The sequence below is a fragment of the Dipodomys spectabilis genome, unplaced genomic scaffold (assembly GCF_019054845.1).
Source record: "Dipodomys spectabilis isolate Male_0828 unplaced genomic scaffold, ASM1905484v1 ptg000183l, whole genome shotgun sequence".
Classification (NCBI taxonomy): Eukaryota; Metazoa; Chordata; class Mammalia; order Rodentia; family Heteromyidae; genus Dipodomys; species Dipodomys spectabilis.
Window position 1 is genome coordinate 147,184 of NW_024870860.1, and position 13,611 is coordinate 160,794.

General features: G+C 38.5%; 1 pseudogene; it reads right to left on the reverse strand.

Moving 5' to 3' along the window:
• Nucleotides 1-12,192: 12,192 nt before the first annotated feature.
• On the reverse strand, nt 12,193-12,307 carry LOC122121100 (annotated as a pseudogene).
• Nucleotides 12,308-13,611: the final 1,304 nt, after the last annotated feature.

Here is a 13,611-nt window from a genome sequence, read left to right on the forward strand (position 1 = left end):
AGCTCTTAGGCTCTTGAGTAGCCAGGATGACAGGCGTGAGTCGCCGGAACCCAGTTTCCACTTCAAGTTTCTAAGTACTGAATAGGAGATAATGGTCTCATGGGAACCTTTGTGTCTGGGATAATTTGGAACTGAGATTATTACATCTCAGCTGCTGAGTAGACAGGATGACACACCTCAGCTACAGACACCTAGACTGTAACACTCCATTGCAAGGGGTCCTTGGTTCCACATGGTAAGATGCTAGCCATGAGCCCAACAGGGAAGGGTCAGTGGCTAGGCCCTGAGTTCAAGGTCCACGACTGAGAAAAATAAACCAAAACAATTGTCTGCAGGAGACAACTCAATAGAGTTAGGTACATACATCCTTTTGGCCCTGACATGGGGATATCTGAGCTCCAAGTTTCTTATCTGCACAATCATCTGACTTGTGGAGCTCTTACAAGGACCAGATGAAAGAATGTACCCCGTGAAGGACTTAGCACACAACACCTCATGAAGGACTCATCACATAGCTGTATCTCACACGCTGTCATTAGAATTAGGGTGCTTCCATTAGTATCACCATTCTTTCATAAACACATCACAAACTACACAAAGTTCACATCTAATGATTTAGAGGGGTGGGATTTATTGGGTAGGTAGAGTCAGCCACGGGGATTGCACTGAAAGGTTGGGGATACTGTCCTAAGATTTTTTGATCAAAGCTAGAACTCTAACACTTTGAGCCACAGCTCAGAGTTTCACAGATTTCTTGCCAGCGCTGGGTTTTAAACCCACCAGTGTCAGATCTCAGTCCCCCAGGATCTTGGATGATGGGGTGAGTGAGCCAGCAGCATCTGGTTCTGTGGATCTGAGTTGCAGCAGTTTACCTCTGGCTAAGTCAGGTTAGATGGCAGCTGTCAGCACCAGATTCCCGGCTTGCTCTGTGATGAAGTATTTGCAGTCTTATCCTTATATAGTTGCAGTCAGAACATTCTATCTTTTTTGGTGCCATTCCTGGATCTTGAGTAAGAGTCTAGACACAGTCCCTAAGCTTTTATGCTCAAAGCTAGTGCTCAGCTGGTTGAGCAACAGCATGACTTCTGGATTTTTCTGTGCATGTGGCAATGAGGAATCAAACCCAGGGCTTTATACGTATTAGGCGAGCACTCTAATACTGAGTCCCAGTAGTAACAAGTGTATAAACAGATAAATGTGTAGATTGATAGATAAATAGATAGATAGATAGATAGATAGATAGATAGATAGATAGACAGACAAACAGACAGACAGATGGATGCATGAAACAAGAGAGAGATGTCTGTATACTATGAAAATTCATACATGATATTGCTACCGATTATTGGAATGAAATTATGCCTTCCCTTTTTAAGTATCATGATTGCATACATAATAAAGTATTAATTGAAAATTAGTCATGGTAGTATAAATGTTGTGTATAATTTTATAATATAATCAAACACTAACTACTTATTTAGTTGTTACTTTTATAACATTCTATTTGTATGGATGTACTTGAGAATTTGGTTTCTTAGAATCTCTGCCATTCATTAGTGGCAATCCCAGGATTCGTCTTCCACACCTAAGTTGCCAGTTTCGGCTATGGCTTCCTTAATAGTCCACCAAACATCAGCAATACAAGGTCATGTACTCTTTCTTTGCATTGTCATTTACATCCAGGATGGTCACAATACAAAGGAAACTAAAGTAAAACCATCTTCTTGAACTTGTCAGTTTTATGCTTCTTTTTTTTTTTTTTGCCAGCCCCAAAATTTGAACTTAGGTCCTAGGATCCAAGAGTTGGCTGTGGCAGAGGTATCAAGACCTGACAGCAAGCCCTTTGCTCGGCTAATAATAATAATAATAGTAATTCCATGGTTTGGAATTTGCACTATTTTTCTGGCAGGCCTTGTATTTGAACTCAGGGTCTGGATAACTTTGTGGCACTGTGGATGAAGGGGAAAGGCCCACCATCCTTGAAGACAAGAAATTCAGACCAGTTCCCAGGGCCTGAAATGAAGCACCAGCACTGGAAAAAGTAATATTAATATATGAGATCTATTTACATACATGGGTTTATTGCATATTATGTTTATTACCCTTATTTATTTAGTATTATTACACATATAACAGTTCTTTTATTACATCATATCACATAGGATATATTTGCATATGGATTATACATCATACTGAGACCCAGGACTTTCACAGAAAAGGAAAAAAAAGTGTCAAAATTGGCTTCTTACTACACGAATAAATTTTTGGACATGCTGGGATTTCAACTTATGTCCTACAATGGCCATACATGGGGTCACAGTCTTAGCACACCAGCCTCTAGCAAACTGAGCTGCCAGAGAGTTCTGAGGACCTGTGATCAAGCCACAGGAGTACCCAATATAGATAGATAGATAAATTGGTGTGTAGATATATACATACATACATATATATATATATATGAAGAGAGAGAGGGAATTTGAGGATATTAGATAATATATATAAAACCAATTATTAGTTAGCAAATTATGCTTCCATTTAATGAAGTATCACGTTTGAATACTTATAAAAGCCTTGATTAAAAATTAGTCAATATCCTTCCATTAGGGGAATCATACCATGGTGCTAAAATGGAAGATATAAATCCAATAATTTTTATGTGGCATTCTAAAATAGAATCATGAATTAATTGCAAATTTAATTATTACTTTTATAACATTCCATTAGCATTCACGTTAATAGGAATGAGTTTGTCAGGATCACCTTCAATTTGTGGGTGGCAGTCTTGGCATTCGAACTCTAGGCTTGGGTAGTTTACTTATAACGCAAACCATTGGAATGACAGTGTGAAGATTTCAGATTGTTATGATTACAAAAAAGAACAAGAAGAAAAGAAACCCAGGATCCAGGGGCTCCTACCTGTAATCCTAACTCATCAGGAGGCTGAGATATAGAGAATGCCAATTTGAATTCAACCGGGACAGGAAAGTCCAAGACATTCTTATTTCTAAGAGATCACAGGAAAAAAACAAACAAACATGAATTGGGCTGCGGCTCAAGGGCCGAGCACTACCTTTGAGCAAAGGAGCTCACAGACAGGGTTTAGTCTCATAGTACAAACCCGGAACTGTCCACCCCCCCCCCAAAAAAAGAGGCAATAACTCCATGTCTCTGTGTATGGATGGATGATGGGCATTCAGCAGGTTGCCCATGCCCAGCCGTCCAACCTGGGGAAGCTGGGACAAGACTTGAATTGTACTAAGTCTGAGCTGGCAGCTTGAACATAGTATCCTTTTCTACCATTTAATAACTGAAGCCCGATGGGACACCTAGCAGCAAGTCACTTCCTCCAGGGAGACCACAGTACCTATACTGTAGGAGTTGACAAAGTTTCTGGCTCCATATTCTCTATCTCTCTGTAGAATGTGAGACTAGACCTCTGGGGCATGGTGGATATCATTCATTTATCATTCCTCATTGCTGAGTCACAGGCTGGTCCCAAATCATGGCAAAGACATGAAATAGTCAGCAATATCTATGCCGAAAGGGGTATGCCAATCAATCTCACCCTCATAATTCCTGTTAGAAGTGAGCCTTGATCTGTGATTGTGGCTTAGTGGTAGAGTGCTTACCTAGCGTGCACTAAGCCCTGGGTTTGATTGCTCAGTAGCACACAAACAGAAAAAGCCAAAAGTGGGACTGTTGCTTAAGTGATAGAGTGCTAGCCTTGAGCAACAGAAGCTCAGAAACATGTCCAGAACCTGAGTTCAAGCCCAAAGACTGGCAAAAAAAGTGAGCCTGGTGAGACATATTCTTCTAGGACTCAGAGGAAGACCGAGGTTATAGGTAAGAGGTAGGGTAGATGGCAGGTGCTGATGGCTCACCCTTGTAAGCTACTCAGGAGGGTGAGATATGAGGATCCCAATTGCAAGCAGGAAAGCCTATATGAGACACTTTTCTCCAATTAAACATCCAAAAAGACAGAAGTAGAGCTGTGGCCCAAGTAGTAGAGTGCTAGCATTGAGCAAGAAAGCTCAGGGATAGGATGGCATCCAGGCCATGAATTCAAACCCCAGGACTGGTACACCCATGCAGACACACACACACACACACACACCAAGATAGAACATTTGCCAGTCAGCCTGCAAAAGTGTCATCTCTAGCAACTCAATATTAAAAAAGAAAAAAAAAAAGAGGGAGAAGGGAAGAAAAGACTTGCTCCACGAGGTGATATAACCAGTGCAAAATTCCACAGGAGTTCTAAGATTTGGATTCAGGACAGAGGGTCATCAGGCAGAGGTCCAACATGGGCAAAGGTCCTGAGGTGTGTGTAGAGCAGATGGTGTGGGTGGGATAAAGGTTCTGTGGCTTCAGACAAGTCTGGGAGGACATTCAAGGTTGGGTGAAGGTTTGTACTTGAGTCACAGGTAGTGTACATGGTCGGGTCCCAGAATAGGGCCCAGGGGGAAGATTAGCTTGCTTTTTACCAGGTACCCCAGCCATTTCCTGTGGCTGGAAGCTTATTTTTCACAACTCTTGACCCTCAGACCTCCTTTGCATGGAGGAGTCAAGGCAAACACAGGGAATAAAGCTTGCTTAAGAAAAGCTTCTCGTCCAAAGCCACCAGTGGCTCAACCCCTGTAAATCCTAGCTACTCAGGAGACTGAGATAGAGATCGTGGGTCAAGCCAGCTCAGGGGAGGAAAGTTAGTGAGAGTCTTCTTGCTAATTAACTACCAAAAGCCAGAAATGGAGCTGTGGCTCAAGTGGTAGAGTGCTAACCGTGAGGGAAAATGTTAAGTGACCAGAGCCCAAGCCCTGAGTTCAAGCCCGTGTACTGGCACAGATATAATACAGAAAAGCTTTCAGGAGCTCCTAGTCTATTGGGGTTGAAAGGCTAGATCAGCTGGGCACCGGTGGCTCACACCTGTCCTCCTAGCTCCTCAGGAGGCTGAGATATAAGGACCACGGTTCAAAGCCAGCCCAAGCAGGAATCCGGGAGACTCTAATCTCCAAGGAACCTCAAGAAAACTGGAAGTGGCTCTGTAGCTAAAGTGGTAAGCTAAAGAGCTTGGGGACAGAGCCCAGGCCCAGAGTTCAAGCCCCATGGCCAACACCTGGCCTGTTTGACCGCCCTCTGTTGCTCTAGGCAGAGTACTTTCCAGCTACTGAGGGTCTCCCAATGTCTAGGTGTCCTACAAGTCTTGAGAGAAGCCTGTTTGGAGGCCATTACCTATAGAGCAAGCCACAGTACCCGAGAAGGGATGAGCCTTGGGGCATGGAGATAATCAGAATGGCATCTGTCATGGGTGTAATATGGATCTGAGCAGTAAATTGACATCTCAGACCACGGTTCTGGGCTAGGAGGGCAGAAGCTGCAAGATATCACACCAGGTAATGCCCACTCATGCAAGTATCACAAGAGTGTGAATTTGTCAGGCACACCTTGGGCAGGTGTTGAGTTTTGGCTTATGAAAGAATTTTAGGCTCAGGAATTCACAGCTGTCTGGTTGCTGCTTGTAGCAGTCGCTGGCCCTGGAGTCCCAGGGCTCAGAGGCCTGCTTTCCTCACCAGTGCTAGGGGGCAGATGAAGGTCTGCAATTGTGGGCCGACTACAAATAAGCATCAGTAGTGTCCTTCCCATGGTCCTGTGGGCCTGTATATGGATGTATCTCTTGAGAGTTTACTGTGACTATGCCTCATGACTGCCTCCAGTACTAGTTCAGCTCATCATAACCAACTTCCTGTGTGTGTTTTTTGTGAGTGTGTGCATAAGCATCTTGGGACTAGGGCTTGATTTCAGGGCCTGGGCTCTGTCCCTCACTTTTTTCATTCAGGGCTAGCACTCTTCCAGTTAAGCCACAGTTTTTCTTCCAGCTTTTGCGTGGTTATTTGCAGAAGAGATTCTCATAGACTTTTCTAGCTGGGCTGCCTCTGAATGGCAATCCTCATATCTCAGACTCCTGAGGAGCTAGGAATATCAGAGCATGAGCTATTACCAACTGGCCAGTTTCTTTCTTGGCTAAAACAGACTACCTCTCTTCAGCTGAGCACCCATCTAAAGCTACCCCTCCTAACCCATGCTTCAGATGAAATATAACCTTCTCCCCTGAGAAAAAAGAAATGGGATCAGGTTTGAGCTTTATGTTCTTCACACAGTCAGGGGCTGCTGGGAGCTGATGTGGAGGTCAGAGATCTAGGCCAGGGCAAGACAGCTGTTAGAACAGAAGAGATTATGAAAACACAGCCTTGCAGCTGGGTGCCAGTGGCTCATGCCTATAATCCTGACTACTCAAGGCTGAGACCTAAGGATCAATCAAGATTCAAAGCTAGCCTGGGCAGACTCTTATCTCCAATGAATCGCCAAAATGATGGGTAGCAGAGCTACTGTAGTTCAAGTAGTACAGCACCAACCTTGTGCAAACAAGCTAAAGCATACCACTGAGGCTCTGAGTTCAAGCCCTGGTAAACACACACACACACACACACACACACACACACACACACACACACAAACACACACACACACACACACAAACACACACACACACATCCTTAGCAGGTACCAGTGGCTCATACCAGCAATCCTAGATACTTAAGTGGCTGAGCTCTTAGGGCGGCAACTTGAAGCCAACCCAAGCAGGAAAATATGTGAGACACTTCTGTCTACTAAACTACTAAAATAGATGAAAGGTGAGCTGTGGTTCAAGTGTTAGAGTGTTAGCCTTGAATCAAGGAAGCTCAGGGACAGTGCCAAAGTCTGAGTTTCAGCTCTAAGATTTTTTTAAAGACACCCCAATCAGACCATAAATCCAGATTTTGGTCATTCTGGATCTTACTTCTACTCCTGCCACTTCCACAGCACAAGTGGCCGGTGTGTGGCCAGAACTGGGTTAAGAAGTGAACTTACACAAAGGGGACATAGCCAGGTCAAGGATAATGCCACAGAACATTGAGGTACTAGCCAAACCAGTTTCTCATCCCCCAGTTCCTTGGCCCTAGAGGAGTCATACCCTCCTGTATTGTGTGGTGTGAATTTTACTACAATTCTGAACCCTTCCACCTAATACCAAGAGTCATGAGCAATAATTTATTTTTTCATATTAAGATGAGTGCTAAGTGTAGGATACACTTTGAATTATTACATTAATTTATTAAAAATTAGTTTCATTTTTTCCTTTCTACATCTGCAGAAAGTAAAATTATATATTAAACATTCAATATGAAGTAATCAATTATAAGTAAACTATTTTTCAAATGATATACTATCAAACTGTGATTTGAGTTATAGTTCTAACAAATTGTGATGTAAACAACATTTAATAGAATTACGGTAATTTTTTTTAAACTTACCATCTTGTTATTGTTTTCTAATTCTGTCATTTTTTATTCTTGATCCAATTCATCTCTTCACCTCAATTGTTTAGTTTTCTATTTTATCTCTATTGGTTTGCTGATTATGCATCTTGTTTTCCCTATTCAATGACTGACATGATCTGAAAATCTGTATGCTAGTTTATTACTTCCTACATTGAAGTCAAATTGCTGCTCTCCACAGCTGTTCTACTTTGCTTTGTATAGTACAGAATTTCCCCTAGTCCCACCGACTGTATTGCTGCTCTCATATATTTTATTTTATTTTTTATTTAAATTTTGTTGTCAAGGTAATGTACAGAGTGGTTATAGTTACATAATTAAGGTAATGAATTAATTTCTTTTCTAACTTTTTACCCCTTCACCCATTTTTCTCCCTCTTCCCTCCCAACGCACCTCTCAAGATCGTTTCCAACCTATTGTTTTGTGAGTATCACTGTTGCATAGGTTCCCCCTTTGTCCTTTGTCTCACTATTTTGTTTTTTTTTTCCTTCCCCTTTCCCAGTTCAGATCAACATATTTACAATACACAGGGTATCAAAATCAAATACAGTGACTACAGGGGATAAACCATAGGTGGGGAAACCACAAAAGGATAAAAAGAAATCATGGAGTACATTAAGAACAACAACAACAAAGAACATGTCTTGGAGTTCATTTCACTTAGAATCACCTTATAGGGTCATATGTACATATCTGTTGAGCTATTCTACTCATCTACTAAGATTATCCTTGATGTACACAATAATGCTCCCTATTACCCAGTAATCCCACTTCTGGGCATTTAACCTGATGACGACAAACAAGGCCACACTAAAGCTATCAGCACAATTATGGTTATCGCAGTAATATTTACCATAGCTAAGATATGGAATCAACCCTTATGCCCCTCAGTAGATGAATGTATCAAGAAAATGAGACACACACACTCACATACACACATACTATGCTTCCATCAGAAAGAAAGATACCACCTCATTTGTAAGGAAATGGAAGGTCTTGGAAAAAATCATATTAAGTGAAATAAGCCAGACTTAAAGAAACATAGTTCCTATGGATTCCCTTATTTGTAATAATTAGTTACATCAAGGATAATCTCATGTATTTTAATTTGACTGTTTGTTCTATGTTGAGCATGCAACATTATTGCTATACTGTTTGTTATCATTTCTGCAAACAAGGAGGTATATTGAAAGTATTACATTCATCTTATCCATTACTGAAAGAAGAACAACTAAAAGAGCAACCCCTACTAGGAAGAACAACTCCCACTTACTTAGCTTCATTCCTATGTAAGGCCAGTGTTGTCCCCTGTATCCTCATAATGTACATTTCAACTCTATACCTCATATTGTATTTCTAGTATGTTCTACATTGTCAACTAAATGCCCCAGAAGTTCCACTTTGCTTTACTTTGTTTTAAAAAATTCTGTCTTAATATTTGATGTTGATGAGTGTGTGTGTGTGTGTGTGTGTGTGTGTGTGTGTGTGTGTGTGTGTGTGTGTTTACAAAGATCAGAACACAACATTTTTCTTCATTTTGAATACGTCTTTCAGGTCATTGTAAGTTGTGGCTAATGGGAGCAATCTCTTGTTATTTTAAGAATGAAACAGAAAAAGATATTTGTGCACGTATCATAGTTGCTTTATTAGTCTGTAGTTGAACACTGAACATTAATTTATATCTTGGCTGCTCTTGTGAATAATGTGAATAAAAATGAACTACAGATATATTTAAAAGTTACCCAGAGAGAAATAATCACATGATTGATGGTTCAACTTAACTTTTGATTTCTATAGAAACTTGCATACTACTTTCTACAACGAGGATACTAACCTGTTTTTTGACCAATAGTGTAGAAAATTTCCTTTTTTCCACACTCTCACCAAAATTATTACCTTTAATTCAAAGATAATAAAGGGCAGTTTTTTACTATCTGCAGTACCCTATACTGGCATTAGACTTAAATCCAACCTCCTAAATGCTTGGAATTACAAGACTTTACCACCATAACTGGTTCCATTGATTTTTTTGATGAGTTATAATATTTATGAAGTTGTATCATAGTAATTTTGAATTATATTTCTCTAATGACTTCTGCTCAAAAAGTATTAAGGCAGCTTAGAAGTTGTATTAAACACAACTTTGTAAACCCACAGGAAATTTTCAGGGCTTTATGGAGAACATGTCTATTCAGACTTTTGTCCATTTTTAATCTGGTTTCTGGTTAATCTCATCTTTAATCTCGCTAAACCAGATCAATAATTAATTCAAGGTAGTAGAAAAGAAAAAAAATGTAGCAACTCCCAACATTTTTCAGTTTTCAAAAACATGGTATTGCTTAAATCATTTTCTGTTAACAATTGACTCTATATAACTCAATTTAGTTAGACCTGTTACAAGGCTGTAGTTTATTTATTTTACATTGATTGCTCTTTCCAAAGCCTGTTTTTCTAATTTCCCTTGGTTTCTTTCAGTCTCAAGTAGCTCAGATTTCAAACTGAAGAATAAATGGAAGGAAGCAAACAAAAAAAATACAGTTCCTCTCATCCGATGATGCCTGTATAAGAATGAGGAAAGAGTTCATCCTTCTAAGGACCTATGATAGGACAACAAAAAAAGAATTTATTCTTCTATGTCTTCTTTATCTTTGCGATGTAACTAAAATGTTGTAAAACACAATATACTGCTCAGATATTTTTATGTTTTATCAGTTTTGCACATTTTCATATGGATTTCACCTCAGTCTACAACATTCCTTCATCATCCTGTCCCTGATATTTTTACACTATCAAGACATAAGATAACCAATTTGATTTACAGCATGAGAAGTTATCCACCTGGCCTCCTTGGAAGCAGAGCATGATCAATAGATATTACTTCTGGTTGCTCACTACATGTAATGGTTTCTGTACTACTTATCACATTCTATTTAGTATTTTAAAAAGACTGCTGGCTAAACTCAAAGCTCATTCCTAGAAGTTTATGTTAAGTATTTCCCACTTTTGTTCCCTTAATTGTTAAGATAACATATGCTATCATGCTAATGTTATTACCATTTTAGTGTTGGGAAAAATTGTAATTAAAAGCAGTAAGTGCATGGCCTAAAGACACATACAGTGAGGAAGGAAATGAGTCAAAGTTTCTGAAAGTCTTTCAGCAATACACAAAAGGTAGATAAAAATCTCTCCATTCTATGACACTCTCAATTCAATATTCATATTGTACAAGAAATAATAGCATACTAAATATTGCCCATGGTGATTGTTTTCTGTCACATTTGTTTTCAACACAGATTGTGTTGGAGACATTGTTTTATCATGCACAGAGCCGAGCTTATACATTGAGGTCCAAAGAGAAGCAAATTTCTTCTGTCCCACAATTCCAGTACCCTTTTTAAAAAGTACTAAAAATTTAAATATCATCACCTACCGTCTTATAAGTATCCAAAAATAAAAAAAAATCATAAATAACCACTCCAAAATGTTTTAAAATTGGAGATGCTAATACGTGCCCCTCTGAAGTAAATTTTCTTCTACTTTTAACGTTATTCCGAAAGCCTTTGCTTGTTTGTCACACCTGTAATCCTAACTACTCGGGATATCTTCTCAGGAGCCTGAGATCTGTGGCTAACAGTTGGAAGCCAATCAGGGCAAAAGAAATTCATGAAATTATTTTTCAAAAATTTTAATGAACTAGCAAAGGGCCAAGAATGGAGATGTAGCTCATTTAGTAGCTCACCAATCTATAGAGAAAAGGCCTAGCAAGTTGGTGCAGTGTTCATTATGACAGGTCCCTTGTATAGAATAATTGAATGCCTCATACTACACATCTCTTGAACAACAAATATCTGGAATTATTTTGTTTTTGACATGTCAATCTTGACTTTATTCTTAAATGTGTATTTATGTAACAAGTACATGGTTCTAAAATTCTTTTAAACTTAGTTTTTGATGAATTGTCTAGTTTAAGAAAATCAATTACAATTTATATATATATATAAAGTTCTGTGCTCAATTCAGCATCACTGATTTCAAACTCTGAGCATGCCAACACACATGCAAGTGTTTGAGCACATGCGTGCGTTAACACACATATTTATTCAAAATACCTTCATATCGGAGTATTTCATGAATTTCTTTGCTAACGATATTATATGAGTAAAATAAAGGAAATAAACTCTTCCATCTCAGAACAGTTTTATACGTTCTTATTGTAAAAATACTGCACAGATGGGTAACACTTACATGAGCAAGGTAATGAGTACATTTCCTAACAAGTATTGTTACCTCCTCCTTTATTGTTCCCCTACCATCCCTTCCCTCTCACTTCTACAAGTCCATTAACCTCCTCCCTTTCCCCGCCTCAATTGTAAAGTTCACTTTACAACATAGTTTCTTGTGAATCTCATTGTTGCAATGGGTCAACCTGTATCCCTATTTAAGCATTTTGTTTTTTTTTTTCCTTCCCCTCAGCAAATTAGAGGAGAATATATACAAGATGTAGGCGCACCAACTTCAAATACAGTGAAAATAGGTGTTATAGCATGGGGGAGGAACATATAAAGAAACAAAAAAAAATCCACACTGTAGGTTATAAGTATGTGAGAAAAAATAGCAAGAAAAAACCACTTGTGTCCCTAACTTGGGGTTCATTTCCATTAACATAACCTTATCTGGTCATATACACATAACTTTTGACATTTTCTGCTTATCCCAGACATATAGTAGTTATTGAAAATTAGAGAAACCATGGGACCTATGTTTCTTTGGACTTGGCTTACTCTACTTAATTTTTTTTTCCAAGTCTTTCCATTTCTTAACAAATTGGGGGATGGAATGCTTCAGGAATTTGCCTGTCATCCTTGCGGAGGGGCCATACTAATCTTCTCTGTATCATTCCAATGTTTTAGTATATGTGATGCTGAATTGAGCACAGAAATTTTTTATATATAAATTGTAATTGATTTTCTTAAACTAGACAATTCAACAAAAACTAAGTTTAAAAGAATTTTAGAACCATGTACTTCTTACATAAATACACATTTAAGAATAAAGTCAAGATTGACATGTCAAAAACAAAATAATTCCAGATATTTGTTGTTCAAGAGATGTGTAGGATGAGGAATTCAATTATTCTATACAAGGGACCTGTCATAATGAACACTGCAGCAAGTGTTAAGGTTTGTTAAAAGTTTTAATGTTTTAAATATATTAATTTTGGGAATTTGCTTATATATGCCAAAACTGGGACTGTTTGGTAGGTCATAATACTTTTCTATAAAGTATTTAAGATTTATGGTAGCAGATAAATACTCCTAAGTATGTACATTTCAGAGTTTATAGAAACTTTACTAATGAGAAGTTGCAAAGTCTTTGTGTAAAGGAGCAGAATAAAGAGCTGACTATGTTAACTACACAGTTTCTGCTAAAACTGTAGGCCTTCCTTACTTTATATGTAAGTGAGGAACAAATGATGATATAAGCCATATACAAATTATGAGATGAACTATAAATGGTCATCTTAGTGGGTGATTTAAACACTACCCATAGCCTATAACATTCTTGTTGAACATCATAATCTTAGCCAGTGTTAAATGTAAAGAAATATGACAATAATAAAATCTAATTTGTAGTACACTTCAAATACTGAAAACACTGGTAATTGTTTTGTTTTTTATTTTATTAATCATTAATATTAAATTATTGCTTTTCTTTATTTGTAGCATTTTTTCCTTGTTGTAATATAATAGAACTTTTCGTAAATTGTCATTAGGAGGTACTTTGAGAAGGTTACTGGGATGGCCATACCATTTTTTATAGGTGCATGTGAGTTTATAAAGATGAAAATTAAGAACAAATATGTATTTTAAAAATGATCAAGTAGAGTCTGATTCAGGAGTGTTGATAAATGTCCACACTTAAAATGTTAGCCCTAGGCTGAAGCAGAGTTATTACAGAGTTGAGGCAACAAAAGTAAGAGACTGTGTTTTGTTTTGTTTTTTATTTTTATTTTGTTGGTCATGGGGCTTAAACTCTGGGGCCTGGGTGCTGTCCCTCAGCTCAAGGCTAGTGATACCACTTGAGCCACAGCACCACTTCCATCTTTTTCTGCTTATGTGATGCTGAGAAATCAAACCCAAGGCCTCATATTGCTGAGAAATCAAACCTAAGGCCTCATGCATGCAGGCACTCTACCATTGAGCCACCTTCCCAGTACCTGAGAGACTGGGTTTTAAAA